Below are 19069 nucleotides of genomic sequence, written 5' to 3'. Positions count from 1 at the left end.
GAATTTTCATGTCCATACCCACTGCACAGTTACAGGATTTGGGCTACCCTCAAGCCTAAACTGGAAAACTCTGCTGTACAGATTGTTCTTTGAGTTTTGATTTTCTTCCCCAATATGCTTGCTTTTATTTTCAGAGTCCTCAGATATTGCCTTTTGTATTCTGTTGTAGGAGTTATAGTTGTAATCATCATAAGAATTAGGGTGTATTGAGCTTATACCATCTTAAATTGAACCAGAATCTCCTTAGTTATCTCTGAAACTGAGATATCCCATTTCTGTGTAATCTGATAAATTCAATATGCATTGTTCTATAAGGAATCTTAATCCACTTAGAGTTATTTATTCATTGACTTATTTATTCACTAAATACTTGAATGCCTACTATGTTCTATACCCTGAATATAAATAAGTCCCAATTTATACCTAAATTTTTCATAGTCTGATACAGAAGACAGATTAACTAGAAATTGTGATACAGAATAAGTGGTATAGTGGATCTTGAATTGTATTTTATTTTATGTTTTACAAACCCCAAATAGGGAATCTCAAAGGCTAAGTTCTTTGGAACAGATTTCTTTCTGGTTTATCTTTTCCTCTGATAGTTCTCTATTTTCTTCTTTGATTTTTAAAAATATAGTCCAGAATGGTTGGTTCCAGGTACAACTAAATATTTCTGTTTATAAAGAAATTTCAACACATGTGTTTTGAGTAAAATTAAAAGTAAATTCTCACTTTACTGGGTTACTTGAGAGAAAAGATTTATTTAACAGTTGGTGCTGGCACAACTAATTGTCCATTTATAAGAAAATAAAATTGTATCCCAACATTTTCTATATATAAAAGTAAGTTCCAGCTGAAAGATTTAAATATAAAAATTAAAATGTTAATAATTTCAGGGAAAAAACCCCACCTAGGAGGCAACATATACAATCTAGAGAGAGAAGAAGACCCTAATAATAATTTTAAAAAGAACCCTAGGAGCTATTTTGAAAAATTGACATGTATAAATATAAATACTAAAATTTTTTTGTGTGCAAAATGAACTCTAAGCAATATCTGCACTCATTAGATTTAGAACAGATGTTTGCAAAGCAGATGAACTTAGCAACAGTTAACAACTATACTATATGGAGAGTGATTCAGTGTGGGGATTGGGCTGGGGTTGGGGGTAGAGATGTGGATAAGGGAATAAGGAGTAGATCCAGAAGGGCAATTTGACAAAAAAAGACAAACTATTCATTAGGAAACAAACAAAGGATATGAATATGCATTCAACAAGAGCAAATCCATAAATATATTAAAATATGCTTTAATGCACTGGTAGTCATAAAAATGCAAACTGAGTTAACATTGACATATTGCTTTATGCCATCCACACTGGCAAATGTTAAAATAAATAAAACAAATAAGGTAAAACGCTATTGCGAGCAGGGGTAAAGGAACCAAAAGTGCAGTTATTGTGCTGGTCCAAGTGAATTTTTATAGTCCACCCTTTTGATTTTCTTTCCATTTATATAACCCATTTATTCTTTCCTCAAGGTTCAAGATCACTGGATGATATTAATTCCTCTCAGCCAGGTCTCCTTGTGTTTTTCTAGGGCCAAGGGATAAAATTAGAATATGAGTTATTGGTTTTCAACACAACATATGCAATGCTTAGGAAGTAGCAGGAAAAACTGCAATGTAAGCTTTCATTTAGAAAGAGAGAGTAAAAAACACCTAGCTGTCACTAGTCTATAGCAAGCACATAATCAAACCCTGGTTATCAAGAATGGCAAAAGGACTCTGTGGTGTCAGGAAGTTATTGCCAATAGCAGATCCTGTTTCTCTTTTCTGGGAAACCTCTCTGCAGGTCCATTCCCAGGCCTCTGGTAATTACAGCGATGGGAGTATGGACTCCTCCTTGTCCATCACATTTCATGACCAACTTGCCCAGTTGCACTAACTTACTTCTAGTTGGGGAGTTTGGAGGGCCTGAGGATGGCTTTAAGGCTGATTGATGGAACCATCGATTCGATATTGGGATTGGGGCTGGGGTTGAGGGTAGGGACATGGATAAGAGAGGAGTGGGCAGACCCAGAAGGGCAAAGAATTTATCATCTCTCAGAAGATGTAACCTCCTCCAAAGTTACGAGTTGTGTTTATCTGGCCCCTCTTCTGGGCAACCCCGATCCCCTAGCTCTTCTTCTGAGCTGAGGTGGTGGGAAGGACCAGAGCCTCAGTGGGTCCCTTCAGGTCTGGGTGGGACATAAGAACTGCAGTGGCTCCATTAGGTTGAACACAGCTAGAGGCTGAGTCAGCCAGAAGTGCTGGGAGACACTGCCAGTGGCTTGGATAAGTCTGGACGCAAGTCATCACTGTCCCATCTCAGGGAGGCAGGAGGCTGCAGCAGACCTAGTCCAATCACTGCTGCTGACTGAGAGGGTGCGGTCTCACACAATTCCCACTCAGCTCATGCATATGCAAATTATAAAAATGGCTGTAATCATGTGCATAATGTTCACTATTTATACAACTAACTTGTTAATTATTTATACAGGATCTTACAGTTACCTCTGTTAATTTTCATTTTGTTAATTTAAGAATTGGTGAGATGAAAAGGGAAAGGTGAGCAGCAAACCCTTTTTTATTAGGGTTTCCATAGCCAAGAACTGCACTAGATTGGGCAAATATATTAACTTGATGGTTTTCAACTTTCGGTATATATCAGAATCACGTAGCAGCTTTGTATAAGATGATGTTCAGGTCTTACCCCACGTCAGTGAGCCTCTGTGTTCTTCATTAATTTCCAGTTTCAATATGCACCCAAGTTCCAGTCCTCCCTGCATTTACGCATGACATCCGAGGTAGATGTCATTTCTCTCTTTACAGAAACCCAAGTTAGGATTCAGAGAGATTAAGTAATTGGTTCAAATTGGGCCGGAAGAGAGGGAGCAATTTATGACTGATGATTCTCTGTAAGCAACTGGTGACTGTTTGTGAGTACTTCCTGCATGAATTGATGGGGAGTTTAGAAGCTGTTTAAAAAAATTAGTTACGTGTCTTGGAGATTTCTTCCCCAAAACATACAGATATTTATCTAGTACTTTTTATGGCTTAAAGGTCTTTAGGATATAAAATGTAGTTAAAAATAAAAAACAGAGGGCACAATTAATACTATTTTGTGGATGTACTGGATATTTTGGTTGATTCCAGCAATTTTTCACTTCAAAAATGCAGCAGCAATGACTATAATCATACTAGTGTCTTAGAATACTTTTGTTTCTCTCTTAAAAATTTTAATATTCCAGATGTGTTCATATTTCAACATTTTATCAGAATCACCATCTTATGTGATTGTTATTATGTTTTTGAAAAGTACTGCACAGTAAACAAATAAATAAATATTCTCAGTGTTAGCTTGCTACCTTATATTCTTAGCCCATTGGTGGGCGGGAGGTATTATTTGTTAAAATTAGTACCTAAGGATTTTCAAAGATCAATAGGATGATTATTAGGGAGAAAAAAAAATGTTTTGTTTTGTTTTGCTTTGGCTCCAGACTTATTATAAGTGATATTATTATATAAGCCAAATTTTAAATGAATTTCCTGAAAAAGAAAGAAGTGTTTTCCTTATTACTCTGACTTTTTAAAAAATTCACGAATTGGTTAACTTCTCAAGTGTAAAATTCAGCAAAGCCCATGCCTCCTGACCCATGAGGAATTTCAAAAGGCTGGCTAATGCATTATTGATTGTACTTTTAAAATCAGTTGTAGGCAGTGGGCAGTCCTTGAGATGAGGTGGAGAGTACAGCGCCGGCCGGAGTCAGGTCACATTGTGTCCCCTTTTCTGCTCTACTGGTCTTGTTAATCTGGTGCTATCAGGTCATGAGGAACACAGCCTTGATGGGAAAAGGAGTTCCTAAAAGGGCTGTGGCCTGAGGATGGTGCAAAGAAGTGAGAACTGAGCTTTGTGGGTAGGAATAAGGTGCACTTAAAAAAAATGTTTTTTTTTAATTTATTGATGAGAGAGAGAGAGAGAGAGAGAGAGAGAGAGAGAGAGAGAGAGAGAGAGACTTTGTTATTACACTTATGCATTCATTGGTTGCTTCTTGTATGTGCCCTGCCTGGAGATTAAACCCGAAATCTTGGAGTATCAGGACGATGCTCTAACTGAGCTACCTGACCAGGGCTTAAGTGCACTTTTATAGCATGTTCCTATGTAAAGATGTAAGACTCAGGTCTAATTAGCCAGCAGAAGCAACTCCTGCCTCACCCCAGGGCTGCTTCCTTGAATTAAAATTCATCTTTCAACAAGAGCAGAAGAGAAGGTGAAGGGCTAGTGGCCCAGGTCAATTTATCTGACCCTCATAGCAATGATCCAAAGTCACCTTTGTACCCTAATTTATCAGTGTTTATTTTAAAAGCATGCATGTAAGCCTAAGCAGGAACTTCCACTTACCGCTCCCAACACCAATCTGATCTTGTTATGTCACCACCCTCCGGGCGGCCACAAGTTATAGTAGTGAGAAGCAATGACCAACTCCCTAAGACCTGGCAAGACCTGCCTTTCTTTGGTGGCAATGCCTGGTCTATTTACACAACCAACCCCAAGAAGAAAGAAGGCCAAGAGAGAACATGTGAGCGCTTTATGCACTTTATATGCACAGTGAATTCATGCACTTTCAAGTTTGGCCAAATGAGTATTTTGAGCCTTATCAATCTGCTAGCAATTCCTCTTTCTTGGGGTAAGAAGAAAAGGGGTTGGACCAAAGTAGGGAGAGCAGCAGATGTGTTTTCTCTTCTATATCTGGATTAAGTTTAAAAATAGATGTTTTCAAGTAGAAATGCTAGCACTCAGTTTAAGCAACAAAAATCTGAAGATAGGGATTTTTTTTCTAGATCTGGGAAGGTTCAGTGTAGATCTAAGTAGCACTTAGTGATATGATGTCAGGAGTGTTATGATTTAACTAGGGTCTTTTTCCAATCTAGTGGCTAAGATTCTAGGAGATGCTAGACCACCTCAGAAAGAGGTTGAGATCACTAGCTGAGACCCTCCACTCCCCAACCAAGATAATATCTCAGAAATATAGATGAAAACCACGTTGTGAGATTTTTCCCCCTCCTATCTTCACATATCCCAGTGCTTACTATGGGAAGTTTTAGTGGTAATTGGTGTAGTATTGAACTTTGAGGTTATAAGGAAATATGGAACGTTTTTAACCTACATATGAACTTTTGCTAGAATGTTTGCCTTTGAGCCACGCCTGACCATATGATTACTTATTCCCATGATTCCAGTAGACTGGTTTATACCCAGAAAAATCCTGGTATGTAGGCCACATAATTTGGGGCAATAATTATTTTTTCTGTTATATACAAGGAGAGATTTCCAAGGAACCTGAAGAATCAAAGAAGTAGACTTCATTACCCTGGTTTTAGAAGTCAAAGGCTCAGGTGGTGTTCTAGATAGACTAATTAAAAATGAGAAGATGAAATCAGGATTCTGACACCAGAGTTATGGCGGGTATTAGTATTTACACATATCTAAAGCTCAAAATATAGAGGCTGAATTAGAACTGAGGATCGAAACCTCTTGATTACCCTTATGGAAGTCTGCCTCTAGTGAGAAAATTAACTTTAGGCATTCTGTTTCAATGGCAATTACTTTTTTATTGTATAATACAAAGTTGGCATTTGATTTTTAATGCTTCAGTCTCCTGGGTTGGTTACTATGAGTGCACCCTTGGGAGATGGCCGTGCCAGTTACTTAGCTTTTGTCATTTCACTCCAAATTTACCCTTCTCTATTCTGCTCTGTGGTGATATAGCCGAGACTTTCCAAACTACATTTCCCAGAATTCTTTGTCTGTTAGGTTTAGTGGGTAGCAACCCGGGCCCTCTCCTCCCCCCGACAGCCCCTCCCCACCCCAAGTGGGAAGTGAGGAGGAAGGGATTTTTATTCTGCTTTCTTGTTATTCCTGTTAGTAAGGTACATAGAATTTTGTTCTGGGCTCCAGCTTCTTTTGGTATTTTGCTCATTTGTCTCCTCAGAGGTACCTGGAGCAGCCAGGTCTCCTTCCTCTGAGCTTCTAGTCTCTGATGATCTAAACTCTTCTTTGAATGCCCCTGGCCTAAGGGGTGATAGCTGCACTTATTATTTCTGGGTTATCTCTCAGTGTTTCTGTTTTGCTCCTTCAGCTCACCTATACCTGTGTAACTAATTCCTTACCTTTAATTTCCTCTTGAAATACTTACTTTGGTGCCTGTTTTCCTGACTAGATCCTAATCCGTAGTAATAGGAGTAATCCCAGGAAACATATCCTAAAAGATAGAAGTCTAGAATTAGTTCAATTGTGCTCTTGACCTTGAATACTTTGCTTAACTTCCTGGCAATAAAATATGAGTTACTAATAATCCATGCCATACATTGGTATCATGATTGATTAAATGATCTCTGGTGGCTGATTGTGATGAAGTGTTTGCTGAAGCATAGGCCTTGAAGACCAAGTGGCTGTCATACATATCCTTTTCGGTAATAATGAAAACTGCAGAAACTAGAAGGTAGAGTAACTTCTTTGATTGCACTGGTGAGCTTACTGAGAAAAAAAAGGCAAATTCAGGCCTTTAAATGCCCAACTAAAGACACCGCTGCAGAATTAGTTTCTAAGCATTCCTAAAAGAATCTCTTATTTTCTGTAGTCTGACTTTGCTGCAGATCCATCCAGAATTTAATTGTGTGGATGTAGAATTCCAATATAAGTTGGATCTATAACTTGCCAATCTCGTATGTGAAAGTGAGGACATTGATTGAGAAGAAGTGAGACCCGGAAGGGAGTGTTTGTGTGAACTCAGACAAAACCGAGACTTGAACCCCTGAGTTCTTCTGAGCTCCCTTGGCCAGTTAAATGAAATCTTATGCTCTGTCTGTGGAGATGGGCTTTCCCTTGCTCCAAGAATTTGATTGCACTGGTGAGCTTACTGAGAAAAAATGATAAATTCAGGCCTTTAAGTTGCCTTAAAAAGGGATGCATAGCCTTTCAAACACTACCTCTCATGGCCTCTATAACTCGAGTCAGAACAAGTACAAAATATGACTCAAGAGGGTATAGATATGCTCAAAAGAGATGAAAAATTTTGCTATTATATGTTAGCAAAAACCTGGTGAATTTATGTGAGAATGTATTTTCTGGTTGTTAGATTAAGGTAGGTGAAATATAATAACATTGGATCAGGCTAAATTTATTGATATGAATTCACTGAGAGTCTGAACTTAATATATTAGCTCAAGCAGCTGGAAGTGGCTGTAACAGTTTGCTTGGTTGATTTAAACTTGGACTCAATGGTTGTTTACATTTAATGAGGTTGAGATGCCAGAACTTGGGCATATGCGGAGGAAGGAATTCAAAGGTTTCAGGTGGTGGGAACTTTGGAGTGGATTAATCATAGAGTCTCATGTTGCTCCACCCCCTCCACTATAATACTAGAGCAGGCCTAGCTATTACTCCCTTCACTAAGGCAATAAGAAATATATTAGTGAGAAGGGCTCTAACATTCCCCTACTTCTCCCCCCCCCCCCAAAAAAAAAGCTGTGTGGCTGTGGTGGCAGATATCTGGAGATTAGGGACAATGGAATCAGAATGTTTGGGCTCACTTTACACAGGAAGATACTTAGTCTCCCCTACCCCAAATTTAAGTTTGTTGGAACCAGAGGTAGAGCTAGAACCCATATCGCTTGACTTCCAGTGTGAGACTCCTTCATTAAACCTCATTTAGGCCAAAGGCCATCAGATTGTTTTGGTGTGCACATCAAAACTTAAGGCCAGATTTATTCATGCAAACGTGTTCTCTCTCTCTCTCTCTCTCTCTCTCTCTCTCTCTCTCTCTCTCTCTCTCTCTCGACTCATGGGTAGAAAATAATGAGACAATCCTATAAAATTGCAAACCATTACAATAACTGCCGCATGCATGTGTATGATCCTTTCAAGTTACAAAGCCTAAAGTGTTAGTAAATTACTATGGGGCTCTTTATGGAAAAAGTTTGCCCACTCCTGCTTTAAAATTAAAGCACTCCAGATAAAGCTTAAATTCCTGGTGATCACCCTCTTTTGTCAGTGTAAACTTAACAATATTGTATTTTCATGTTTGTAGATTCTTTGTAGACTTAAATAATCTATGGTTTCTCTGGTTGGAAAGATGGGTGAATTTTCCAGAAGACGGAGAATTTTTACAGGTCACTGATACAATGCAAAGTTGCCTCCTGATAATTAACAGGTAAGTATCTTTTCAATTGTTAACATTCACTATATTTAAAAAAACAAACCTCTTTCCTCAGTAATTTTTAAGTTTAATTAATTTGTCAAATTGAAATGTGAGCCATGGCTTCTACAAATATACACATATATTATGTAGACTGGGAAAAATATAAAAAAGTAGAATGAAAAAACTCTCTAGACTAGACCAATTACCTAAAGACAAACATTGTTAACAATTTGTTTTTTTCTTAGCATTAATTTTCATTGAAAAATGCTAAATAAGTACAAAGAAAAAATTGATGCATTCAATTCTTTTTCCTTTTCTTAAAAAAAGAGTTTATTTGAACTGGACGACATATGCAGGGGAGAGATCTCAAAATCTCCCTGATGTATTCATTATTTTCAGATTGTTTCTAGTTTAGCCTCAAATGTAATATTTATAGACTATTTAGTCAATAAATAATTAGGTGTCACCTGCCTCTTTTTTTCTTATGAGATGTAGGATTGAATGTGTTTTCCAAATGTCAAGAAACATATCTAGGACAGGCCATTATTTCCTAAATTACCAACGTCATTCTGGAGATGGAGTGGTTAGAGATGATTGATTTTTTTTATTATCCCGCCAGCTTGAATACTTGCTGCAGTGTGCCTTTCTCGCCATTCACATTTTAAAATCTCGCAGGGAAAGAGAAACATAGAAAGCCGCTAGGAAACTTCTCCATTCTGTGCTTGTCTTCCCTGTGGAACTCGGCCATGGCTTCTACGTCCCATTTGTCCTCTGGAAAGCCTCGTGTTGGAATGTGTCCTGCTGGAGGAACAAGTGCCACTGTGTCCATCTGAAGACCTATTTCCAGCCCCTCCCCTTGTGATTAAACAAATATACTGATTTTCAGCCTTGTTTCCCTCCCCTAAGATCATGTTCAAAAAGAAACCTTCAATGAACACTGTATTAGTTTCTTATTCCTGCTGAAACAAATTACCTCAAATTTCATGGCTTAAAACAACAGAGATCTATTATCTCTCATGCTTCTGAAGGTCAAAAGTTCAAAATGGTTCTCACTAGGCTAAAGTCAAGGTGTTGGCAGGGTTGTGTTCTTTCCTGGAGGTTGGGGGGACATCTGTTTTCTTGCCTTTCCCAGTTTCTTGGGGTCTCCTACCTCCCCCATCCATCTTGAAAGCCAGCAATGGCCTGTCTAGTCTTTCTTACATTGAATCCCTCTGACACTGACATGCCTGCTTCTCCCACGTTTAAGGCCCCTCATGATTACATTGGGCCCACCCTGCATAATCCAGGATAGTCTCCCAGGTCAAAATTCTTGACTTAATCACAGCTGCTAAATCCCTTTTGGCACGTGAGGTAACATGTTCACAGGTATGGGGATTAGGACGTAGGCCTCCTTCTGGTGGGGTACATTATTCTGTTTACCATAATTACTTTAACTCAGAAGAGTGGATAATGTTTGAAATGGGACAGAATCATGAGGGAGATACTGTTTTCCTTTTGCTAGTTCTCAATCATGCTAGTTTTATTACTTCAGCTGTCCTAGTATAAAATACCTGTCAGGAGTAAAATTGCTATTCTTACATACCCTTTTTTTAGGGCTGGCTCAAGATAAAATTGTGTAGCAATTTGTTTGGTCTGTCAATTTTTTCTTTTCTCTCCAGTTCTATTTCTTCTTCCCTAGAACTCTGCTCTCTTCTCTTATTCCAATTTTAGAGTAATCCTGATAAGCCATTTTAAAATAGGAGCTAAATAAATAATCTTTCTGAGGATATTTTCACATTATCAAAAGTTTTTTTTTTAAGTTAAAAGATTTAAAGACACATGTTTCAAAATGATCTTAATAGACTGATAGTAAATTGTATTAAAATATATATTAATCCTCACCCCAAAATATGTTTTTATTGATTTTTTTTTAGAGAGAGAGGAAGGTAGAGGGAGAGAGAAAGAAAGAGAAGCGTCAGTGTGAGAGTTGAGAGTGAGAGGAAAACATCAGTTGGTTGCCTCCAGTATGCACCACCCCGACGAGGGATCAAGCCTGCAACCTGGGTGTGTGCCCTGACTGGGAATTGAACCCTCAACCCTTCCATATATGGGATGACGCTCCAACCAACTGAGCCACACCAGGGGCTGTATTCTAATATTTATTCATTACATGCTATGCTAGTCACTGCAGGGATACAAAGATAAGCAAAGCTTAGTTATCATTCTTAGTTGACAGTCTGGTCAATTTAAAATTTGTATTACTGGATCAGAAAACTTTCAAACTTCCCATGTAGGTTTTAGGCCTTTGTAGGTATATAATTATTCACAGATATTAGGGTTCAAAACCTAGAATTTTTCTTATGGAATTGCCATGAACCTATCTTTACCCATGGTTGCAAATTTATTAATACAGTGTGCCAATGAAATGTACTCCTAAAGTTTCCCATACCTTCTGATAGCAGAAGTGGGGGAGGAAGGAATGAGACATAAACTTTAAATTTGCCAGTGTTCCATATCTTCTGGCTTAAATATTCTCTTCTGAGTGACTCAGATTCTTAGACTTTAAATTTATTTCCCTTCCTCCATACCTTTCCAAAATAGTATCTGGGTGTATTTAATGGTGAGGCTTATGGGACCACATGATTGCAGGAGGACATTCAGGAGCTTCTGGATTTTAGCTGGTCTCTGCTGTGGAATAAACATTTTGGTTTTCTTCCCAGACTAGTGCCCACTGAAATGCCTGTGTGGTCATTTGGACACTATATGGGCATATGCCCTGGACCCATACGTATATTTCTAGAGGTGACACCTCCACATATTGAGGCCTCACATCTTAACTCCAGGTTCTTCAGCTCTCTCAGAGCCTCATGCCCCTTTATCAAGGCATGTGGGAACCTCTGGGTCCCTTGTGTCCCTTGTGCAGGCCACAGGAGGCCAGGACTGCTGCTTCAGACTCATCTGTCCTTCACCAATGCAGCATTATTGCTTCTGCATCATGCTGGATGTGGCACTCCATCTGGGCTCATAAAGTCTTCCAAGCTGTGCTTGGGTGTTGCAGATAAGATTGGCAGGAGACCTATTGTAAGAAGGAGATTTGCATACAAAAGTTTATTGAGAAGGGTTCCCAGAATCTACACCTTTGGAGGAATGATGAAAGCGGGATTGAACTGTGATGGGATGCAGCAAAGGCTCTGCAAGTTCTATGGAGAAGCTCTGAAGATGGAATGAATAAAAAGGTTATCCTGAATTAAGGCAAGGGTGCTGGGTGTGTATAACTCAGTCATTGAATGAGAATTGTCCCACCTCCCATCCCTCAGGGGAATTCCCTTGGGCAAGGAAATTCTCTTTAGCTGGGAGCAGTTTCCTGAGAAATATTTAGCTGTGAACTGTCAGATATCAACACATCCATCAACTGGGGAAATATGTGCTTTAGTCTTAAAGGAGGGAGGAAGGGGGACCTCACACTGCAGCATCCACTATCCTGGGGAAGCATACCATAGCTTCTCCTGACTGCCAGTCGACATTCTTGGGATCCCCCTTACCCATCTGGATATTTCTAGTGGGTCTAATGGGGATATTGCTGACTCTGTGAAGAGAGGGCATCGTTATTTGATCTTATTTCTGTATTTCCTTGTCATTTCTGTTTCCCACACTCGCCCTGCACAGTAAGGTGTGGGCTCTCCTGTTCTCCTCCTCTCTGGAGTGGACTTTTACATCATGTTGTCAAGGACTGTCAAGGGTCTGAGATTTTACCCTGCTTTCAGGCTAACAGGTTAACCTGCCACAGTTTTAAGAATGCTGGCAGAAGACGAGACTCCTGAGTCAGAGGCCTAGGGCTTTATTACTCATGGCGTTACACGCAGCATGAGCTTTTATTAGTGCCCATTTTCCACTTTCCCCAGATTTCTTCAGTGGGTGCCATCCATTTGACCAGCTGACTAGCAGAGTGCTGAAGACCATATGGAATGTATTAGAGGTCAGGTCAGAAGGTGTGATATATCACCACCTATCTGTAGTTGGCCAAAACTTGTTCATGACCTGGGGAAAGGTAACCTTCCTATTTTCTCTGTCATATTCTTTAACAAGCATTTGAAAGAGGACCTGAAAAGACACTTATCCAAAGAGAACATACAGATGGCCAATACACAGATGAAAAGATGCTCAACCTCACTAATCATCAGAGAAATGCAATTTAAAACCACAATAAGATATCACTTCACACCTATCAGGATAGCTGTCATCAATAAGTCAACAAAACCAGAAGTGTTGGCAAAGGTGTGAAAAAAGAAACTCTCACGCACTGTTGGGGGCAATGCAGATGGGTGCAGTCACTGTGGAAAACAATATGGAGGTTTCTAAAAAAATTAAAAATGGAACTGCCTAATGACCAGGCGATTCTGATTCTGGGAGTATATCCAAAGAAACCCAAAACATTAATTCAAAAGAACATATGTTCCCCTATGTTCATTGCAGTGTTATTTATAATCACCAAGCTATGGAGGCAACCCAAGGCCCCACAATAGACAACTAGATAAAGAAGATGTGGTACACATATATAATGGAATATTATTTGGCCATAAAAAAGAACAAAATCTTACCATTTGTGACAGCATGGATGGACCTAGACGATATTATGCTCAGTGAAATAAGTCAATCAGAGAAAGACAAATACTATATGATTTCATTTATATGTGGAATCTAAAGAGCAATGCAAATGAACAGACAAAATAGAAACACTCATAGGTATAGAGAACAGACTGATGATTGCCAGAGGGGAGTAGGGTTGAGTGCAAAAGGTGAAGGGATTAAGAAGTACAAATGGGTAGTTACAAAATAGTTACAGGGATGTAAAGTACAGCATAGGAAATGTAGTCAATAATATTGTAATAATTATGTATGGTGCTATGTGGGTACTTAAAATATCAGGGGATCACTTTATAAAGTAGACCAAGGCCCAGTGCATGAATTCGTGCATGGGTGGGGTCCGGCTGGTCTACCCCAATGGTTGCCCATTGGGGTAGGCCTGGGGCGGGGGAAGGGCCGTGGGCAGTTGGCCTGCTGGCCCTGCCCCCAGTCAGGGTGTTGGGGCTGATCAGGGGCTGGGCCGGCCAGGGGAGTGGGGCCGATGGGGGCCCAGATCAGGCTGGTTGGCTGCCACAGTGTGTGTTATAGCCACCGGTTGTTCTGGTCGTTCTGCTGTTCCTGTTGCCGGGCTTTTATATATATAGATTGTTGACAAGCATTGGGTTGTCTCCTGATTTCTGCTGTAACAAACAAATGCTGGTATGAACATTCTTTTACAAGTACCCTGGTGCACATATGCAAGTGTTTCTGCAGGAGGCAGATTCTTGGGAGTATAATTGCTGGGTTATAGAGTAAGTGTATCAATTTTATTAGGTAATGTCATAGTGTTTTTCCGGAGTGAATGTTGTACCAATTTATATTTCCAATAGCCATGTAAAAGTTTTCATTTACTCCATAACCACACTTTATACTTCTTATTGTCACTTTTTAACTCTTGCCCATCTGATAGCTCAGTGTACTTTTACAATTTGTATATCCCTTAGTACTAAGGAGATTAAACATAATTTCTTATGTTCTTGGTCATTCATGTTTCCACTTCTGTTGTTTTTCCAGTTCCTTTGCACATTTTCCATTGGGTTATATATCTTTTTTATTATTGATTTGGACAAGTGGTTTTAAAAAAATATATATTTTGGATTCTAATCATTTGACAGTAGTTTGTGATACAAATCTTTTCTTTCAGTTTATGATTTATCTTTTCATATTTAAAATTGGTTTGTTTTATAAACATAAGGATTAAATTTTAATGCAGTTAAATACATCATGTTTTCTTAAATAGTTTTAACTTATTGTGTCTTAGTTAAGAAACCCTTTCTACCCTAAGGTGATAGTCTCTTATCGCTTCTTCAAAAGTATTTCTTCTTTAAAAATACATGGTTTTCTTAATATATATGGTGTGTTTTAGGAATATAATTTTTTCCATATGGTTAACCAGTTAGAATCCATACACTCTCCACCAAATTGGGGTGCTACCTTTGTCATATATCAAGTGTTGTGACTTGTGTAATCAAAACGCCACTCTCCATTCTTTGATCAGATTCAACATTTTATTATATGGTTATGATTAAATGTGCTTTTATTGAAAAAACAAAGTGTTGTTAAGGCAGATTAATCTAGACCTGGTAAGCAGGAAGCAGAAAGGGTGTAAAAGAGAACTTTGAGCCTGGCTGGTGTGGCTCAGTGGTTGAGCCTATAACTAGGAGGTCACAGTTCGATTCCAGGTCAGGGCATGTGCCCTGGTTGCAGGCTAGTCCCAAGTAGGGAGCATGCAGGAGGCAGTCTATCAATGATTCTGTCATCATTGATGTTTCTATCTCTCTCTCCCTCTTCCTCTCTGAAATCAATATATTAAAGAGAGAGAGAGAGAGAGAGAGAAAGAGAGAGAGAGAGAGAGAAACTTTGAAGCAGGGAGACCAGTTAGAAGTTTATCACAAGTTCAAGAAAATGAAGTCCGAATTATAAAAGTAACATGGAAATGGAAAGGACAGAAATATGAGAAAACTTGCAGAGGATGTACTTAGTGAAAAATTGAATATGGAAAGCAAAATAAGGTAAGTGACAAGCATGACTATGAGTTTTGAGCTTCAGTGACTCTCTCTCCTTTTTTTTTTTCTCCTTAGGATAAACAAGATTATTTCAATGTTAAATTTATTACAATTGATGTGGTCATAGGACACTGAAGTAGAGATTTAGGAAGTATTTGTATATAGTTGATAAGTTAAATATATTGGAAGATGTTTTTAATAAACTTTGTGAGTTTCTCCATTCTTATTGTTTCATAGGAATTCTTTGTATATTTTGGATACATATCCTTCTCCCTGGGATATTTTTTTCTGGATTGTGTCTTTTTGTTTGTTTTTAATCTTTTTATGGTACCTGTTGAGAAACAGAAGTTCTAAATTATTATGTAGTAGAGTCTATCAATAATTTTCTTTGTTTGCACATTAAAAAAATATATGTTTTTATTGATTTCAGAGAGGAAGGGAGAAGGAAAGAAAGATAGAAACATCAGTAATGGGAGAGAATCATTGGTTGGCTGCCTCCTGCATGCCCCACATAGGGGATAGAACCTGCAACCCAGGCATGTGCCCTGACTGGGAATTGAACTGTGACCTCTTGGTTTATAGGTCGATGCTCAACCACTGAGCCATGCTGGCTGGGCGAGTTTTTAATTCCAATTATTATATTTTTAATTTCTAAATGTTCTATGTAGTTACTTCTTTCCTCCCTTTCTTCTTTCTTTCCTTCCTTTCTCTCACCCCCCCCTTTCCTCCTCCTTCCATTCTTCCTTCTCTCTTTCTCTCTCTCTAAACCAGTTTTGTCTTTTTAAAATATTTCCTTACATTCAGGCCTTTAAATTTAAAAAATGTACTTAATATATTTAATATTTATTATGTGTCTTCTAATTCCAATATCTGAAGTCTTTTGCATCAAACTTTGCTGTCTGTTGTTTCAACTACTTCTTACTCTACTACTTGTTTCCTCATACATTTTGTGAGTTTCAACTACAAGTTCATATTTGTTGGAGTTTTATCTTGTTCAAAATTTTGAAGCCCTATATTGGCTATTTATGACTATTTGCTTCTGCCAAACATTGGGGAACGTCATTAATGCAGAAACACTTTAAATTTTTTTTTGCTTGAAGCTTTTTGGATATACCCAGGTAATATGAGATTGGGCTACAAGTTCAGGGAGGCTCAGTTTGTGGATATCTATTTCAAAGGGTGATTTTATGTTTTCTTCTACCCAATGCCACATTTTATAATAAGCAATTTTCCTTGCTGTCCCCTGGATTTATTTCTAGTTCACATACACCTTGAGGGTTTAGGACTTTTGGGTGCCTGATTTATTAAAGCTTCTCCTATTAGATTCCTCACCTTAGTCAGGTGCCTCCAGGATTTATTTCCTATTGGCTATGAATATGAAAGCTCAAGTTCACCTTCACGGGTAAATGTTCTCAAAGTGAAAGCCAGATTCAAAGCTCAGCTTACCTCTCTAGATCCCTATGGCTTTTGAGGGTACTTACTTTCTTGTCAACACATTGATGTTGGCAACACAACAACAAATAAAACCTCATTTTATTTTTCAGTGAGAGGGTTGGTCACAATGTATAGTGTGTCATATTATTGGAAAATGGATTTTTTTGTCTTTGAAAATAATTTATTCCTGTAGTAAATTTAAGATTGGCATGAAAAGGATGAAGAAGTCCTTCATGAATAATAGAAAGTATAAATATAAGATCATAGACTACATTACTCATTTATATACTGTCATACCTTTTTACTGCACACTCTGTTATGTGAGGTGATGTGTTACACTACCGGAGATGCCAATAAGTATACTGAAAGGTTCTCAAATTTGAAAGATAATTTATCATTTATAGATATAAATGATACATTCAATGAGGATGGTACAAACTAAATATTCATACCCAATTGAGGAAGTGAAGCAAATCATTGTAAAGAAAGTGATATTTCAGGTCAACCTATAGGGTAGACAGAGGGAGATGAGTGAAAGTTTATTCCAGGTAGAAAACAAAGAGCATAAACAATGGTGTAGAGGTAAAAACAAAACAAAACAAAACAAAAAAAACACCCAAAAACCAAAAAAACAAGGAATGGCTTTAGATTACTGTATGTTTGATGGATTATAAGCTATTTTAAGGAAATAGTTAATGACAAGAATGGAAAGTCAGGCAAAGGCTTGAGTATGAAGAGCCATAAATTCTAGACTAAGCAATTTGAACTTAAATTGGTAGGGGGACTGAGAGTTACTAATAGATGTATAAACTTTTTAAATTTAATTTTATTTTATTATTATTTTTTTATTTTTATCTTTAATTTCTTTATTGGTTAAGCTATTACAAATGTGTCCTCATCCCCCCACTAACCCCCAACCCGCCCCCCAACTCATGCTCTCATCCCCCTGTTGTCTGTGTCCATTGGTTTGGCTTATATGTATGCATACAGTTTGATACAGTCTAAAATGTGTCATTTATGGGAGGCTGAATGTAGAATTAAGATTTATTTAGTTAAACTCTAGCAATTATAGACAGGGGTAAATGAAAATGGGATGAAGCATGGGAATGTGAAACAAGTAAAACACTATTTTACTCAGGGTTTTTGATATGAGTAATCTCCATTTCGGATGATGGCTTGATGTTGTTTACATAATTACTTTCTTCCATTACTTAGAAAATAATTTATTTTCTGAATAAGTTTGAAACCACATCTTGGTGTTTCCTTCCATCAGTAAGAATCAATCCTGAGTCATAACCCAAAGGACACATTATTTAGGAACTAATTTCCCCCCATATTTTAAAGAGAAAGAACTAGGTTGGTTTTTGCCCATATTGTTTTGGTCATTTTATCTTATTTTTTAGTGGAATAGTGCATCTCTATACATTTCTTAGGCCACCTCATTTTGTTAATGAGACAAAGGATAATGAAATGTCAATAAGGATTGGTGGTATCAAAATTCAAGGTCCACTTTATAAATGCTAAGGATCAGAAAGTTATCAAAGGGACACTAATAGGCATATTATGATGTAATTTTTATCTCTGAACTGAGGTGAAAAATGGGAATTTGTGTCTTTTTTCACTCTAATACCAAAAGCTCATTAGGCCTGGCCAGCATGTGGGGAAATGACACAGCTGAGGCTTTCTCAGGCAAAATACATTAACATTACAAATGAAATTTGGTCTGAATTTATCTCAAGGAGCATTTCTCTCAAAGGTATAGTATGAATTACATTAGCAGTGCAGTTATTAAGCTTTGTTGAATAATTCTGTTTAAGAAAAGGAAAGTGACCTTTTGTATCTCTCAGAGGGGTAATAGTTCTACAGATATATTTAAAATAATACTAATTGGGACAGGACGTCAGATTTACAAAAATATGGGAGGAAATTGGATATTCAGTTAAAAAGTATGAAGTATCTTAAACAAAGCATTTCATAATATTAAATGTCTGACCTTTATTACTTCCTAATCAAACAACTCTATCTTCTGTTACAGGGTGTAGATGGAGAATGGAGGTCAGAAAAATACTGTTGAAAATTCTCATTTTTGTACTGCTTGAAATATGGGCACAATTTGTAATCTAAACTCTTCAGTAATTACTATAACTGTTGTTTTTCTTCAATGAACAGACCTAAATATTTTTCACATTTTGACATGAAATCTAGTGTTTCCTAAAAAGCAATGTCAAAAAATAAACATGCCCTAGTTTTTATGCTTCTATGTGGTCATCATCTTTGGGAGTGATAACACAGTCAGATGTGCTAGCATTCAGATGCTTGAATTGACTTAAATTTTAATCTCTAATGCTCACTCAAATATTTTAAAAAGAGATAATATGGTAATATAGAACATTATTTTACACAAAGAAAGACTATTAAATGCCAGACATTGAAATCAAAGGTGAGTGCACACTGCCAAATCTATTGAAGATATTATGGCATTTCAAAGCTAGGAAAATTGTATAACAGATTCATGGTTTTACAGGATTATTATTCAAGTGCCAAGCACCCATCAATCAAACGGATGACTTTCAAGAGAAGGTAATTCACTTACAGTGATGGGTGATTCAATTAAGGAAAAACTGTAACTATCAGCTTAACCAAATAGGAAATGCAAACAAAACCCTAATATTATACTGCCAATCTTACAGGTACCCAAGAGGTCAAGAATAGTCAAGCATGGATTATACAAAGCAACACGTTGTCATGCTGCCTGACCAAAATCAACTCAGAAAACTGAGTGGGAAG

The sequence above is a fragment of the Myotis daubentonii genome, chromosome 10, assembly GCF_963259705.1.
Source record: "Myotis daubentonii chromosome 10, mMyoDau2.1, whole genome shotgun sequence".
NCBI lineage: Eukaryota > Metazoa > Chordata > Mammalia > Chiroptera > Vespertilionidae > Myotis > Myotis daubentonii.
Note: the sequence above shows the minus strand (reverse complement) of the source record.